Raw genomic sequence first — 7,029 nt, 5'->3', positions numbered from 1 at the left:
CATCCCAGATTGAACCGGTAAACGTAAAAGAAGCTCTTACTGACGAAAACTGGATTGTTGCGATACAAGAAAAGCTTAACCAATTTGTGAGAATTGATGTTTAATATCTTGTTCCTAGACTTAAAGATAAACATATTATCTGAACAAAGTGGATTTTCAAAAATAAATCAGATGAACTTGGTAATATAATTCGAAACAAGGCTAGACTGGTCGTACAAGGGTACACTCAAAGTGAGGGTATTGATTATGATGAAACCTTTGCCCCAGTAGCTCATCTTGAGTCAATCAGACTATTTATAACCATTGCTTGCTTTAGAAAATTCAAAATTTATCAAATGGATGTGAAGAGTGCCTTCTTAAATGGTGATCTGCATGAAGAAGTATATGTTGAACAACCAATGGGTTTTGAAGATCCTAAGAATACTGATCATGTCTATCACCTTAAAAAGGCTCTCTACGGCTTAAAACAAGCTCACAGAGCATGGTACAAGAAATTGACTAAGTTTTTACTAAATCATGATTTTCAAATGGGAAGTGTAGATGAGACTCTCTTTGTTAAGAAACTTAATGATCACATCTTAATAGTGTAGATATGTGTTGATGATATTATTTATGGATCTACCTGTTCTAACATGACTGTTAAGTTTGCAGATTTAATGAAATCTAAGCTTGAAATGAGCATGGTTGGGGAATTGAATTATTTCCTAGGATTGTAAGTGAAACAACAATCTGATGGCATTTTTATTTCTCAAACCAAATATGCTCTGAACTTAATCAAAAAGTTCAGATTTGAGAACGGTAAGAATTTTGATACTCCTATGAGTACAACTTTAAGACTCTCAAAGGACTCTACAGGTAAAATGTAGATCCTAAATTATATCGTAGTATGATTGGCAGTTTACTTTATTTAACTGCAAGTAGACCTGATATTGCTTTAAGTGTTGGTATTTATGTTAGATATCGATCTAACCCTAAAGAGTCACATCTAATTGCCGTTAAGTGGATAATGCGATATGTCGCAAGTACTGCCAAATTGGGTCTCTGGTATCCACATGATACTAGTGTTAAATTGGCTGGGTACTCAGATGCTAATTAGGCTGGTAATATTGATGACAGGAAATCAACTAGTGGTGGTTGTTTCTATATTAGAAATTGTTTGGTTTCTTGGTTTAATGAGAAATAAAGTTCTATATCACTCTTAACTACTGAGGCTGAATACATCGCAGCAGGAAATGCATGTACTCAACTTATTTGGATGAATCGTATGTTAAGCGATTATGGAATTGTACAGGAATCAATGATATTATATTGTGATAATTCCAGTGCTATAAATATTTTAAAAAACCCAATCCAACATTCACGTGTTAAGCACATTAACATTATGTATCATTACATTCGTGAATTAGTGGAAGAAAAGCTGATATCTTTGGAATACATTCCTACTAAGACTCAACTTGCTGACATTTTCACTAACCCGCTTGACAAAAGCAAGTTTAAAAAATTAAAATTTGATCTTGGTACGTGCAATCTAAATTAAATATTCATGCTTATTTGTATCATAATGTATATATATTTGATAATTTATTAATTTAAATTTCAATTTTTTATGAAAATTACATGTTTATATTGATACACGACCAGTCGTGATACGACTGGTAGAGGACGGTTCAAGGCTGGTCGTGAAGCGCGCTGATCTCTTTAATTTGGGGAAAAGCATCATCTTCCTCATCTCTTCTTTTCTCTCTAGCAAGTCGTGGCACGACTAGTCGAACCCTATTATTTGATTCATCAATGTTAGTGCAATTTTTCAGTCAATCTTATAGATTCATGTTCTATTCTCTTCATTTTTGTCATTGGAGTACTTGATTTCAAGCTTTGTTGAGATTTTAGGATTTTTCTTCTCCAGTTGCTGATCTAGAAAAACCCATCTCTACTTCCTTTGTGATTTCTTGTTGCTTTGAGTAAATAAATGCTAGAGGGAAAAAGAAAACATCCCATGGTCCACCTTCTTCTCAATCAACTCCTATTACTAGGCACCATTTTCGGTCACCCGAAGACGATCCCTCATATGTGCGGAATTTGTGATTTGTAATGTCATTGTTGAACGACCTGTTGATCTTGACCACATTGCTCCTTTTGGTATTCTTCCTCTTCTCCAAGCTGTAGGATGGGCTAATATCTTACATTGGGGTGGGCCTGCATACCAATCTATTGCACAGGGTATGTTTGCGTGTATCTCTAAATTTTCATTTGAGAATTTAACATTTAAAATTGATGCTAGAGAAGATCCATTTGATGTAGACCACCATCTGATTTCGGGTCTTATGGAAATACCTGTCAACGATGAGGGTATTCCTATTCATACTTTAGCTGAAAAATCTTCAGAATCAGAAAAACGTATGCTCACTAGTGATATATGTAATATGAATGTGCAATGGACTCATAAAGGAAATGCACTCCCCTCAAAGTATTTGTTACCCAGATACAGAGTTCTCCATTGAATCTTTATTTTAAATCTGTATCCTCGTTCAGGTAACAAAACTGAACTGACTTCATTTATGGTTCCGGTTTTCCATTCTGTTATCTCTAGTACTAAAGTTTGTCTTCCTTCATTAATATGTCATTCCGTCATTCAGTTTCATCTCCATTTAGGTCATAGTGATATTCCATTTGCTTATCTTATGATTGTGTTAGCTAATCACATGTTAGTTGCTATGCCGATTAGAGAGGCTCCTATCTATAATCTTAGTTTTAACAATTCGAATATTAATAAGATGAAGTTAGAATTAGCTCCTGGCCTAGTGGATGTTGATGTTGGAGGAGCCGAAGCAGGGAATGAAGATGAAGCTGGTGATCTTCCTGGTGATATTAATATGGATGATATCTTTGATGAACTTGAATTAATTCTACTAATGATCCTGACTATGAGCCATTTAATTTTGATGCTCGTCTTCGTGCTCTTGAGGAGAAGGTTAAGAATATGAATGTGGCCCATGATCTTTAGTTTAAATATATGCGCCAGTATCTTAAGCGCTTAAACAAGGGCTTTCATCAACTTGATCCTACCATACCTGCTCCTTCATTTAGATTTGATTAAGTGCTTTATCCTTTGGTCTATATTAACTCTAATACTATTTTACCTTTGTCGGTGTGTGAACTTTGTTTTTACTTCAGTTTGGTTGACTGACCTATGTTTGTGGAATTTGATTTGGTTAATGGTTTGTGGACTTTAATTTGCTTAAATCTTGACTAGTTAATCCTTTTCTTACTCCTGTTAATTATCCTTTTCCATTTCTTTTTTGCTTCCTTTGTCATATTGTGACAAAAAGGGGGAGAAGATTTCAAGTAATTTGGATTGATTGGAATGGATATGGATTGAAGGGTAGTAACATTAATTTTTACGATATATATGTGTGTGCTACTCAGGGAGAGTAAATAAGTAAGGAAGAATTTGTCTAGTTAATGACAACTGGTGCATGATTCTTTAACTAGGCTGTAACTGGTTCTCTTATATATGACTGGTGCATGATTCTTTATTGAGCATGTTGTGTTCCTCTTCTTTTTTTTTGGAGTGTGTTTTGTCATAAATTTGACAAAGGGGGAGATTGTAAGTGTTATGGTTTTATGCTCCTTTGGTTGTCAAATTTTGTGGTGCCAAAATATCAATCTATGTCTTGTGTAGCTCATTGGTATATATGATCAAGACATTGCATCACCTCTCTAAACACTTTGCTTCAAGTCAAGAACGAAGAACTAATTCAAACCATTTCAAGAAATGCAAGTACAAGCTACAACGAAAGAAGTGATCTTGATCAAAGACTCAAGTTACTGTACAATGCAAGATGAAGTGTAATTCAAGCTCTAGAAGATCTCAAGCTCAATGTTACATCAGGTAGAGAGATCTCAAGCTTCACAATGTTTGAAGGTCAACTATCATCTGAAGAAATGAAGTCTCAATGTTCATACCTCACTTTCAAGGTATGATTAACCTTAAATTGACCTTAGGGTAGGTCATTTTGTATACATAATTCAAATTGAATTACTTTACATGTATTTAGACTGTTTTAAGACTAATCCTGAACTATGTTTGACTAGCCCTAGCTCTGGCTCGACCAGTCTAAGAAATTCCTAAACCAGTCCTAAGTTGTTGCAATTTTTCAGAATTTTTTGGTTGAGCTATGACTAGTCCTGGAGACTGCTCGACCGGTCATAGGAACAATGACGACTTGTTCTAGGACCAGTCATGCATCTTCGACTCAAACTCCAACGATTAAATCTGGTGCCTCACGACCAGTCGTGGAGGGCTCATGACTGGTCATGGACACCTTACGACCAGTTGTGAAACGGTTTTATCTAATTACGCTTAAAATTTCAAAAATCTATTCGGTCTACGACCAGTCGTAATGTCCTCAGGACCAGTCATAGATGCAATTTCTGTAACTATAAATAGAATACGAATTTCAGAGTTTCATATCGAATTTCAAGTAAAATCAAGGCATCACTCTAAGATAAGTTTGTGTTCATTTTAAAGCTACATTGTGCATATTTAATATTCTCTTTTGTTAGCTTTATTAATTTGATGTTGTTTCTATATTCCAATCTGAATTGAAAAGAGGAATTGTTATATTCCTTATTCTTGGAATTCTTGGAATCAAAATTAAATATAGCTAGCCCAACTGGTTTAATTTGAAATCAATTTGAACCTAGAACCATTTCAAAGTGAGTATTAGACATTGAACTTCCACATTTGAACTTCTACTCCAATTGGTTCTTCTGGGCTACTACAAAAGGAGAAATCCAGGTATTTTATTATATTGTAAATTTTCTTCATTTTGGTTTTTGTTTGAGATTAAGCTAGAAAAATCTCAATTTATTGGTTATTTGAGGAGAGTCAGGAAAACTCAGAAGTGGGGTTTTTGAATTGTGAAAGCCCATTGAAAGACACAATTGTGAAGGTTTTAGGTGAACTTGTGAAACCTATTTTCATAGTGAACGCTGATATCCCTTGTGTTAGGATATTCGGAGTGGAGTAGCAATATGTGTGGTTGTTGTTTAACAGTTGGTGAACACACAGGTGAACCACTATAATTCTTTGTGTATTGTGGTTTGAATGTTTGCTTAATTTCTATATCATTTATCATTCAAAATTGTGGGATGTATGTGTGGATGTGAATGTTGTAATATTTATATTTCAAGCACTATGGGGAATATTGTTATTTCCTTTCTATTCCTTTTCATTTTAGCTTTTAATTCTTTAATTGTTCTAGTAAGGTTGTCTTGCCGTAAACCCTTGGTTTTTATGGTGAAAGGTTGTCCTTAGAGCAACTAGATTTTGTGATTGCTTTACATTTTGTATTGTGAATTATTATCTTTCATTTTCTTGGCTATCTTATTGTTTTATTCCACTGTTATTATTTTAAATTTGGTATGGTCCTATTCACTCCCCCTCGAGGACATATATGTCCTAGAGGGGGAGTGAATAGGACTATGCCAAATTTAAAATAAATACAACGGAAATAAAGAAAGGTAGATAGCCAAATAAATAAATCAATACACAATGCAGAATGCAATATCAAAATATTGATTGTTCTAAGGACAACCATGTAACATAAAAATGGCAGGGCAACCTTACTAGAACAAATAGAGAAACTGAAGCTCAAACTGATAAAGAGATAGCAAGGAATAAATTGTAGAAATATAAATCTAAACTATTACAACATTCCCCACTGAGCTTGAAATAAAATGATTACAACATTCACATCCACATATACATCCCACAAATGAACAATTAAATATATGAAATATAAACCACACAACCACAAAACACAAGGGGTTATAGTGGTTCGCCTGTGTGTACACCAACTGTTAATAAATGGCCATACAGCTACTCCACTCCTAATATCCTCACACAGGGGATATCAGCGTTCACTATCAAAGATAGGTTTTCTAGGTTCTCCCAAAACCTTCACAATTGTGCCTTTCTCCGTGGGCTTACACAATTAAAAAAACCCCTCTTTTGAGTTTTCCTGGCTCTCCTCAGATAACCAATACAATGAGATTTTTCTGGCAAATCTCAAAAGAAAACCAAATGAAAGTAAATTACATAAACGTAAAATACCTGAATTTCTCTTTCCTTGTAGCAACCTAGAAGAACCAAGTCGGAGTAGAGATTTGAATGTCAAAATTCAATGTCCAATACTCACTTTATAATGGTTCTAAGTTCTAATATATTTTAAATTAAACCAAATGGGGCTAGCTCTGATTGATTTTGATTCCAGAAAAAGGAAAAATGAAACTTCCTCTTTTTCAGATCAGATTGGAATACAAGAAACAAAATCAATTTGAAAAGCTAAAGAAAGAGAATATTAAACACGCACACTTAGCTTAAACGGAGCACAGACTTATCTCTCAGAAGGCCAAATTAAATTAGCTTGAATTTTCTATTTTATTCTGAGATTCATGCTCTATTTATAGGTGAACAAATCACGTCTTCGACTGGTCTAAAGATCTCTATGACTGGTCGTAGAACCAACAAATATTTGAAAATTCAGGCGCGATAAGATCTGGCGGTTTCACGACTGGTCATAGGTGGTCTACGAATGGTCGTAGGTCTCCTTTGACTGGTGTAGGTTGCTCACGACTAGTTGAAGCTAGCCGAATTTCAACACTGTACTTTGAGTCGTAGGTCTACGACTGGTCGAAGAAATAGTCGACACTGTTCATACGACTAGTCGAACAGTCCCTAAGACTAGTCAAAGCCTAACAGAAAATTTCTGAATTTTGCAACAAACTTACGACTGATCTAGGAAATTCTTAGACAGGTCGAAGCAATGCTAGGACTAGTCGAACAAAGTCCAGGACTAGTCTTAGAACAGACTAAACTCACTTATATAAAACATATGAATTATGTATCCAAAATGGCCTACTTTAAAGGTCAACCTAAGGTCAGTCATACCTCAATAGTGAAGTATGGACATTGAAACTTAGAAATGAGTGACCTTTGAAAGTAATGAAGCTTGAAGTCTTAAT

This window comes from Magnolia sinica, chromosome 6 (genome assembly GCF_029962835.1).
Source record: "Magnolia sinica isolate HGM2019 chromosome 6, MsV1, whole genome shotgun sequence".
NCBI lineage: Eukaryota > Viridiplantae > Streptophyta > Magnoliopsida > Magnoliales > Magnoliaceae > Magnolia > Magnolia sinica.
This window is presented reverse-complemented; position numbering follows the sequence as displayed.